Source organism: Eublepharis macularius, chromosome 7 (genome assembly GCF_028583425.1).
Source record: "Eublepharis macularius isolate TG4126 chromosome 7, MPM_Emac_v1.0, whole genome shotgun sequence".
NCBI lineage: Eukaryota > Metazoa > Chordata > Lepidosauria > Squamata > Eublepharidae > Eublepharis > Eublepharis macularius.
Genome location: NC_072796.1, coordinates 117694050 through 117705373, shown reverse-complemented (window position 1 = coordinate 117705373; position 11324 = coordinate 117694050).

Here is an 11324-nt window from a genome sequence, read left to right as displayed (position 1 = left end):
TTATCAATTTCTCCAAATGCTTTCCTTTCGCACATACCCTTATATGTAATAATTTTTTCCATGATCATAATGTTACATTTTTTACAAACACAAGTCTCTACATCCAGCAAAATATCATGTTTCCAATTTTGTGCTAAAAGTAATCCGGCTGCCATTTAGAATGATTTTTGTTTGTGTATCTCTTGAACTATCTAACAATCTCTAAAAAAAAACCTTTAACACAGCTTCAAACCTGCACCAATGCAGGAGGAGGAAGAGAACTCATCAGCTGGAAAAAGAATTATGGATCTTTGATCTAATTCAATAAGAAATTTTCTTAGGTCCTTAGTATAATTCTGTAGATTCCCCAGATAATCACACAAAAATGTACATGCTTGCAGTACAGGATTGATGCGCATATTTGGCAGGGATAATGTATGAAATAGCCCAACATCTTTTGCTGTCTGGAGCCAACAAAACACCATTTTTGGCAAATTATAAAGCAAAGGGAACAGCAGATGGCAGTGTTACATCAGAGCTGACTTTTCCCATTCATTCCTCCTTATCTGGCTTTCTTCCCAAACAGAGAGAAATAGTTTCATACCGTGTGCTGCATATATGATTTTATAAGTTTTACAATATGTTGTTGCCAAAAGAGATACTTCAGATTCTTTTGCATTGCCACGTTTGTGTAAGAACGATACATACAATTCACTGCAGTCGATCCGTTCAGGTGGCCATGCCACTTTACCAGTAATGGTATATTTGCATGAACAAACGAACGAATGAGCAGTGTGCATATTAAAACTGCAGTCTCCTGCACCACTATCTAAAAGAGAGTTGGAAAGGAATGAAGGAACAGCAGCACATGGGAAGACAGAGGTTAAGAATAAATTTATATATTTAGTAAGCCTCTGAAAAACAAGATAGTCATGTTATGAAGTCTTTAAATGAAAAATATGTTGGGGGCTATCTGAAAACAAAAACTGAAGAAGTGTTGTAAATATGAGGTTGGGTTTTTACAACTACCCTTTTCACTGAGAATCACCTAACTGCCCTCCTTACTCAGTCCCCATCCCAGATGCCTTTTGTCCATGCAAGTCCTTTTGGTTGTTGAAGGGGACTCCTTCCTCTCTTACCAGTGGAAGAGCTGGTTAGATCCAATCTATGATTTGGATCCAAGAAAGAGGGATAGATGACTAAAGGTGGGAGATGCTAGGATAAATAAAAGACGGGAGAAGTTACTATCATACATGAAACCTCTGAAATCCTCTTGTGTTATTTATGTCATGTTCTTAATCCAAAGCAATTGAACTTAAATTTTAAATTCAGCTTCTACAATCATGTTGCAGGAAGATTAAAATCAGTTACATCTTGTTCATGGGGATGGCCTCCATCTTGGATTTCAGTGAATCAGGCCACGGGATGGGACCATGGTGCGTGGCCAAACTAGTTAAGACTTTTTTTAAAGAGTTGAGTCTGGGGAATCACCTCCCCACACAGCAGCTGCGGGAAATGTCATTTTAAAAATTGGTCGGAACCCAATTCATCTCAGAACTGCTGTGTGGCTGGGGGTAAAGTGAGTCAGGCCTGGGCAACCAGAACCCAACTCATGAAAAAGCACCCCATCTAGTTTGGCCCTTAGTAGCAGAGCATCTGCTTTGCACGCAGAAGGTCCCAGGTTCAGATCCTGATGGTTACATTACACAGGGATCTGAAAGGCTTCTACTTGAGACCCTACAGAGCTGCTGCCAGTCAGAATAGACAACAGTGACTTTGATAGAGCAATGGTCTGACTCAGGTGTAAAGCAGCTTCATATGTTCATACAAAGCTAGACTATTGTAATGTGTTGTCGAAGGCTTTCACGGCCAGAGAACGATGGTTGTTGTGGATTTTCTAGGCTGTATCGCCGTGGTCTTGGCATTGTAGTTCCTGACGTTTCGCCAGCAGCTATGACTGGCATCTTCAGAGGTGAAGATGCCAGTCACAGCTGCTAGTGAAATGTCAGGAACTACAATGCCAATACCACGGCGATACAGCCCGGAAAATCCACAACAACTATTGTAATGCGCTTTATGCGTGGTTGCCATTGAGGACAATTTGGAAACGTTAACTACAAAATACAGCAGCCCTCTTACTAGCTAGCACACAATACCTCTATTTTGAGATTCCTGCATTTGTTCTCTGTAGAGATGGGCATGAACTGGGAAAATTCCAAAGTGTGCAGTTCATGGTTCATTGTGTTTCACAAACCATGAACCATGAACTTGCCCAGGTTCATGAACCAGTTCATTGGGTTTGTGAAAATGTCATTTCTGGGTCAGCAGAAGGTCTGTAGAGAGCCCACCCCCCTGTTGCCTAGGAAACTGATTGATTGGTGCCAGACTGTCTGCCATGACAAACCGAAATACGAACCAAAAGAACCAGGCTAAAGTTTGTCACGGTTCATGAGAAATGAGCAACCACAAAATGCAGGTTTGCAAATCATGAACCAACCTGGTTCATGACGAACTTCGGTTTGTGTTTTGAGCCCCAGATACCTGTAGGACCACGTCTCCTACTATCAGCCCATGCAGGAGCTCTGCTCAATAGACAAATATCTATTGATTATTCCCTCCTCTCAGTTGATAGCCTAGTCACTGATAGATCTAGCACTTTTTCAGTGGAGTATCTTTTTTGAAGTTGTTGGGAAGGCTCCCCTTTGACTGTGGTTTTGCAGGTTGTACAAGGTAGAATTATTCAGGAGGGCTTTTGGCTCTATAACCTAATTTTTAATTACATGTTTGTTAGGTTTCTATTGATTTTAACTGCATATTGTTACTGCAATAATTAAATCACATTTTGAGTTCTGTTTCTGAGAAAGGTAAGCTAAAAAAAATAGTCTCAGTAAATAAATATTGCCAGGTACTTGTCCATCAACCTAGTGCCTTTGCATTCATTGGCTAGAATACTAGTAGGTTGGAGCGTTTTCTCTTAATGAAAAATTGGGGGAAATACTGCTTGCATATTTTCAATTGTATCTGTGTCCACAAAAGTACTATCAATATTACACAGATCTTAATTAAGGAGATGGCTAGAACATCCCTAAGAAGGATAGAACTTTGCACCCACCTTTCATATGGCTGTGACCCTGAACCCCAAATGAAATCAAGAATTGGACCTGGGTTGCAATCAGTTGTTATCTCTTGCACGAAACTTTCAGTCCCTCTACACAAGACATCTTACACTGGGACACTCAAGTGACTTACTTTCTGTGTAGTCTTATATTCCAGCGTACTCTGTCTCCCTAGCAGTGCACATGTATCCACAAAGGGAGACCAAGTGTAAGATCTTTCTCTTGATCCTACTCCTGTAAGAGGTCTTGCGTGGAGAGACTCTTTATTAGGATTCAGGACAATGATCAGTCAGCAGGTGGCACTATAATAATGCTTTGTGATCAATAAAGCCGTGTGTCAGCCTAGAGCTATTTCGAAGAATGCCATTCACTCTTAAAATGGTTTTTTTTGAAAAACAACATTCCAGAGATTTAAATGGGACTGCTGTTTGTCTTCTTTTCACAACTGTCCAAGATGGGATGTGCATGCTTTGACCTGTAAATAAGAACAAAGTTTAATTATGTAAAACAGGAACATTTCTCTCCATTTACTGCATTTACCCTAAAGAGGGATGATCCTGAATGTAAGATGATCCCCCCCTTTTAAAAAAAAAGTAATACACAAAAGGTTCTTTTTTATTACTGGGCATAACTTAATTTGTATGCAAATTTAAGATGGTCTCTTTTTCTTGATAGTACCATGGGGGGGGACCTAGTCTTCCTTTGGGTACATGGGATACAGTTTGTCCCATCCCAAAAGCATGATTTGAGCAATAATAAATTTAAATAAAAAGATAGGATTATATCCAGACTCAATTTTCTATGCACAGAAAGAGGGGTGATTTATACATTTAGAGGAGAACTATTGTAGAAAGAGAAATCTTGTTACATATCTTCTTCTGCCAGATCTCTTCCTTCGATGGACCTAGTTATAGATTACAAAGACCTCTTTCGTCTCGTGTGTTCACCCTGGTCCTATGCTTTGGGAGTTCTGTACTTGGAACTTAATTCTCATGTGTGTGAGGACCTAATTTGGATCAAGATTGCTTAAACCTGAAACTGGCCACTGGGGAAACCGAACATGTACTGATGGACTATACGTAAGTTTCCCTAGTGGGGGAAAACAGCAGCTCCCTAGGTAGTTTCAAGCCAGGAAAGCTTAAGTCCTCCCTCCCCGAGCACCATGGACATGATCCAAATCAGGCCACTATGTGCCTAGGAATTGTTTCAAGCACGGAACTCCCAGAGCACGTTTGGTCGACAGGACCAGGTCAGGACTTCTGGGCAGACTTGTAGAGGACATGAGGACTTCACAGAGCAGACTTAAGCCATAAGAGAGAACTTCAGGTTGAAAAACTTCTCTGCCTAATAAAATGCAGTGGACAGGCCAGGTATTTTGGCCCACCAGATATACGTCAAACTCTATTTTGCAGGCCCAGAAAAAGCAGGAAGCAAATTATTCTCTGGTGCATTTTCCTTGGTGGGTTACAAATTATGCAGGCCTCTTCTAGGGTAACAGCAACCCCAGGCTTCCTTGGTGGTCTTCCATCCAAGGACAGACCATGGCCAAACTAGCTCCCAAGCCCAGACAGCTGGGCTACCTGGGCTGTTCCTTAGATATTCCCACACCTCTTTTAAAATAGCAAAGACTTCTTCACGTTGTATGACAAAATGGAGAAATGAGCCTAAATAAACTAAGCAACAGGGATTGCTTTGTGTAACACTTGTCTGCTCTGGATGGTGCAGTCCCGTTCAAAGCCATGCAAGCAAAACTGACATTTGGTAATTGCGGCATAATATGCAGATGGATTCATCACCAGTCAATACATAATTAACAGGATAGCGTAAAGTATTCAAATAGGGCAAGGTGTGCAAACACGAATTGGGGGAGGGAACTGATAGCACATCTGCAGTTTCTTAGGGGGGAACATCATCCTCTCAAAGACTTTGTGTGATGTAGTAGGTTAGAGTGTTAGACTATGCTCAGGGAGCCTCAGGTTCAAGTCCCCACTTGTCATGAAGTTTACTAGATGACTTTAGGCCAGTCGTTCTTTTTTTGAGTCTGTCTACACAAGACTTCTGACATGTGTTCTTCACATGTCGGGAGAAGCAATGTTAGCCAGGAAGCATAGTTTTAAAAGACAGAGCTGGCGGAGGTGGCTCTGGAGGGGACGGATTCTCCAACAGCCCTCCGCTGCCTCTGGAGTGGCAGATTGTATCCCCTTCTGGAGTCTTTGCCCTGCCGCCCTCACTGCTTAAAACTTTGAATTAACCGAGCCTCAGCAGGGCAAAGGCTCTGGAAAGGGAGACAGTCAAGCACGCCAGAGGTGGCAGAGGGTTGTGAGAGACTCCATCCCCTCCAGAGCGATCTCTGCCGGCTCTGTCTTTTCAAACTATGCTTCCCGGCTAACATTGCATCTCCCAACACATGAAGAACACATATCAGAAGTCTTGTGTAGAGAGACTCTTAGAGCCAAGCTACAAGTGATGCCTTACCAAGGTTGGACACTTGTCAGCTTCCTTCAAGTTTTGATAGGAAATGTAAGCATCCTGGTTTTACAGCTTGGCTCTCCATTACAGCTGCAAGACTTGAGGGACAAGTGTCCAACCTGTGTCAGGCGTCACTTGTAGCTTGGCTCTTAGGGCCAAGCTACAAGTGACGAATGACACTTGAACGGCAAGTGGATTGTGTGGAGGGCAAGTAAACAGGGAGAAATACACTTGCAGTTCAAGTGTCATTCGTCACTTGTAGCTTGGCCCTTAGTCTCAGTCACCTCATAGTGTTGTTGTGAAGGCAAAATGGAGGTGGGGAGGGGAACCACACATGCTGTCCTGGCCTCGCTGTAGGAAGAGTAACCTATAAATGTATCAAGTAATTAACATAGGATATCATTTGAACTGTTGTTACAATGAAGGAAGCTGGGTGCAAGTCTTATTTGACAAGTAATCACACAACAGATTTCACAGAGATCTTCATGGGCAGAGAGAGAGATGATATTCGTCAGTTTCCCTCTCCTGCAACAGACTTCTGACTCCCTCTAGCTCAGTTCCTGGGAGTCCCCTTTCTCCCAGCAGCGGTACTTGGGGGAGTAGTTCCGGGAGAGGGAGTCATGAAAGTCACACTCCACAGATGGAAATCCCTTCTGTTCACAGAAATCCTCCACTGGATCCTGCCCAAAGTATCATGGCTGCGATAACACATTTGGTGCAGTCAGCATCTTTGCTAGGAAGGGTCCTTCCTCTCATTTTAACCTCCCTGTATAATTTCAAAATTAACGGAGTGTAAAGATTAGGAGTAGACGTGTCTCACGGGCCGCTTATTTTTAAACACACACAAGAGATTTGCACCACTACGCTAGCGTTGCTTACGGCTGTGCAAATTGTTCACAAATTACGGCTTTGCAGATTGTTCACAGATTTTTAGCTCTGCATAAATCCCTTGTTTGCGTTAACGAAGGATGTCAAACTCCTCTTAAATTAAAAAGGGAAAGTGACAATTTTTTAAAAAGGCTCTAATTGCTGAAATCATCAATGCAAGAAATGACACATTAGCTGCTGGCAGTGACTGTTCTATCTTCTAAAAAAACATCAGTGCCAATTGTCTATAAAATATAGACACAGGAGGTGTTTAATATTGAAACTGCCACCAGTTGCCACCAAATCAGTTTCCAAAAATTATACATTAGGTATTCAAAAGGGCAATATATACAACACAAGACAAATTCTCTGTGATTATGCAAGGTTAACTATTAATGGAATATAAATTCTACAATTAAGTAAAGCACTATGAACATTTCTCAGATTACTTGGTATAATTGGTATGATGTGGTTCTCATGAGCGTAGTTTTACTAAAAATCATGACCAATGCTATGTTTTTGCAGCACTGCAGTTCAGCAAGTGTCATAATACGTTTTAGGCAGCAGTCAGCTGCTGTTTCATCTTAAGGATTCAGGAGCAGGCTTGCAAGGCCTCCCCCTATAGTGGTGGCGGGGGGCATAGAAAAGGCCATTTGCTATTTCTTGGAATAGTTTTGTCCTTGATCTTTCACACAGGTTTTAAAAAATTAAGTACGCCGTTTGCAGGTTTGTGCTATTCTCACAACATAGTCGTTTATGTGTTATGGGCCAGATGGAATCCATTTAAAAAAAACTTCTTATGTGGCTAAGTGATTTACTGTACATTGGTAATGATCAATGTTTTACAGTAAGGAAAATCCACTTCCTCTGTTCTTCCCCCTTACCCCTACCCCATGCCAGCTGTCAGCTTATTGAACATGTCTGCTTTTCCTTTAGCAACATCAGGGCAAAAGGTTCAATTTCTCTTAGAGGATTCTGACCCCAAACGCACTTATTTTGTTGCTTGATTTCTAGAGGCCAGAGAGAAGTTTTTAGACATGAGTTCTGTGTAAGTATGTAAACATTCCTGCTCAATCTTTAACCAGCTAGGGTCCCCAACACTGCCTAGGAAAATGCATTGGCAGCATGGAGTTTGCAGAGGATGTGATATCACTTTGGGATGGCACTCTAGGAATCTCCTCACTTTCTCTGGTGTCTATGGGGAAATTCCTAGAGTGTCACTGTGGAGGCCATTTTTTTCTACTGCACCTCAATTTCTCAAGGGCACAAGGCTGGGGCTGGGGGTAGGGAATTTCCCACTGGGCCTGAGCAATTGAGATCCTAAACCCGCCCCCCCCCCCACACACACACACACTTCACCAGCCACAAACTGTGCCCTTCTAGGCATTTGACAACTCCCTTGTTTTTGCAGGCCCAGCAAAAAAGCACAATGAGGGGCTGCTGTTGGCTTGCTGGACCACAAGTTGTGAGGGCCTGAACTATTGCCTGTATTCAAATCCATTATGTCAGGAACAATTTTCAGTTCACCCATTGCAAGAATGAGCCCAATTCAGCCTCCAGCCCACGTTTCCTCTCTTCTCCCTCCTCCCCAGACTTTCTGGTCCAAAACAAACTGCAGTTCATTGTGATATCTGGATGAAAGCACTTTACCAATGGCACATCTCATTGTCTACAACTTGGGATCTAAATCACAGCTGACTCCTTAGAGTCTCTCTATACATGACATCTTACACAGGGACACTCAAGTGTAGGGAGACGCAATGTTAGCCAGGAAACATAGTTTGAAAAGACAGAGCAGGTGGAGATCACTCCTCAGAGGGTTTGTTAATTTCATCTTTGCCTCCCCAAAGGCTCTGTCAATTTCACCTCCTCTTCCAGAGTGGCCCTAATTTGGGAGTAAAATTCAACTGTGGTTTCTTTCAGACATGGAAATCTTTAATTCCCCACAGAGTTCTATGTGCAAGTGAAGGAGAAGGACGGAACAGATGAGGATAAACCAGGCTCTTTCAGTGCAGCCTTACATAATTACATCTGTCATATGAGCAGTTGCCTTATACGGAGCGAAGCAATGGGTCTATCGAGGTGAGTTCTTGTTGTCTACTCTGACTGGCAACGGGTCTTTCCCACCACCAACTACCTGATCCTTTTAACCTAGAAATGCCTGGAATTGAATCCCACTACTGCCATGAGCTCAGTAGGTGGCCTTGGGTGAGCCACTCCTCTCAGCCCCAGCTCCCCAGCTGTATCGTGGGGATAATAATAACACTGACTTTGTTCACTCATTCTGAGTGGGGCACTAATGTGCCTAGAAGAGTGGTATATGAGAACAGTTACTATTATTAAGCATAGTTATTATTAATCATGGTTCGTCCTCACTGCCACATGAGACTAGAGTAGTTTTTAATTATTTGTGCTAGGTTGTTGTTTTATTGTGATTTTATTGAATGTGTATGGGTTTTAAATTTAATTGTGAAACGCTTCGAGACCTTAATTGAAGAGAAGTGGTACAAAAATTGAATAAATAAAAATAAATTAAATAATAACTACAGATTAATTCAGACATGCAGAGGAACCTGGTAACAGAGAGGTAGTAAAATGAACTGCATCACTTCAGACTTCAGGCAAAGGATCGCATTTTGAAATGCTCCTGTGTGTTAGAAACATCTTGCAAATAGAAACTCAGCTCAGCGAGCAAAGAAATTGTGCTAGTTTTCTCATTGCACGGGGTCTTTTATGGACAGAAATACTCAAAATTGGACTCTGCTACTTACCACCTGAACTGGTACAGTCCATTCTCCTTCTTCCCTGCCCTTTTTTAGCTTTTTGGTGTAAACCACATCTAAAGGGAGTCTGGTTCTATGTTCAACCTATTGAATATTTTCAAAAAGAAAGAGGAGCAGAAGATTAAGCCTGCCTGAAAGTCTGGGCTGTATCCTGAAATCCCTTCTCTCTAACTGCGGGAAGTTTAGCTGGGCCGATTCCAGACGGCCCTCCCCATCCCGAAACGTCGCGCGTCGTCGCGTGAAAAACGCGATATTTCGCGTTTTCCGCACGACGACGCGCGACGTTTCGGGATGGGGAGGGCCGTCTGGAATCGGCCCTGGTAGAGAAGGAAAAGCATTCCCCATATGCTCAGAACTACTATTACTTCATGCACTTCAGAGCATAGCCTTCAGCCCTAAAAAGTGGTTCTAAAATTAGTCTTTGCATTCACTTTATTTTAATGGTGCAATCAAATTTAAAATTTAAACCTATGCTTTGATTAGTCAAAACAGTTCTCTGACAAACTGCACTTCCTATTTGTTCTATTCCACTTCCATTTTGAATATTGTAGGCCATGACATCTTGATTTTTCATAGGGGAAGCAATGGCACAGACAAGAGATCAATCTGTGCATTTTTCTGCTGAGTTACTTAAGGGAAGAATTTGCTTAGACCTACAAAGTGGATGCTTTAGGAATGGATAAACCATCTGTCCTGTATGTAAATGCAAAGGAACAGCAGATGTTTCTGGGTCTCCCAGTGAGTTGTAAGCATCATAGCAGCTGATGCTCCTTTATCTCCAGAGGCAGTAAGAAGAGAACCCTGCTGCTTGTGACTTCAAGTACACCTGAGAGTAAAAGTGGAATCACTCGGAAGGTAGACCGGGAATCTCAAGCAAGCTGCCCCTGAATGTGTTCTGTAACATTTTCACGTATAAACACTAGTGAATTTAAATGGTTTGGGGGGTGGGAAAGTTGTTGTTTTTTTAAGCTGAAAAGTACTAGCAACTTACCTATCTCCTTGAGTCCAGGGAGATATGGCAGGATAGAAATTGGTGTTGTGGTTAAGAGTGGTGGAACTCTAATCTGGAGAACTGGGTTTGATTCCCCACTCCTCCACTTGTAGCCAGCTGGGTGACCTTCGTTCAGTCACAGCTTCTTGGAGCTCTCTCAGCCCCACCCACCTCACAGGGTGATTGTTGTGGGGATAATCCTACTATATAAAAGGCTAAGCATATTCAAGACAACTCACTTCCTACCCTGGTGCACCTCCAGAGGGTGCTGCTGTGGAGGGAAGGCCAGTTGAGGCAGCCAGATCTCCAGAGAGCGTGCCACAGCAGGAAGTTGAGGCTGGGATGAGGCGTGGAGCAGGTGGCAATGCCCGCCCCCCACCTTCACCCAGCTGGGATCAGGAACGGAGCAGGTGGCAATGCCCGCCCTCCACATTCACCCAGCTAGGATCAGGAGTGGAGCAGGTGGCAATGCCCGACCCCACTTCACCCAGATGAGGTCAGGAGCAGAGCAGGTGGCAATGCCTGCCTTCTGCCTTCACCCAGCTGGGATAAGAAATGGAGTCGGTGGCAATGCCTATCCATTCTTCACCCAGCTCAGATCAGGACCAACACATGAGTGGGAGAGCAACCACTAAACAACTTGACAATAAACTACAAAAAAGAAAAATAAAGTAAATCTATATTCAGTATAATAGAGCAAAAAGCTCCTGTAAATCAAGACAAATCATCTAACAATGAGCAAACTAATCACACAGTATCCTAAATAGGAAGGCATCCAACAGGTATATCCAACAGTGAATTACAAGGTCTTAGATGATTTGTCTTGATTTACAGGAGCCTTTTGCTCTATTATACTGAACTGCCTTGAATGAGCGTTAAGTTTTCCTGAAGGGCAGTATATAAATTGAATATTCTTGTTGTTATATGTTTTAAATAAACATAAGTATCTGGCACCTAATAGATCAACTAATCTTTTTTTTATCCCACTGATCTTAATAACAAAACTTAACCCTTTGGGGAAGTATAAATACTACTGCCCCATAACAGTAACAGTATATACAGCACTTTTAGTGAGCTTTACAAAAATTATTTTGCTCCAACTCTTAAATCACCCCTGTA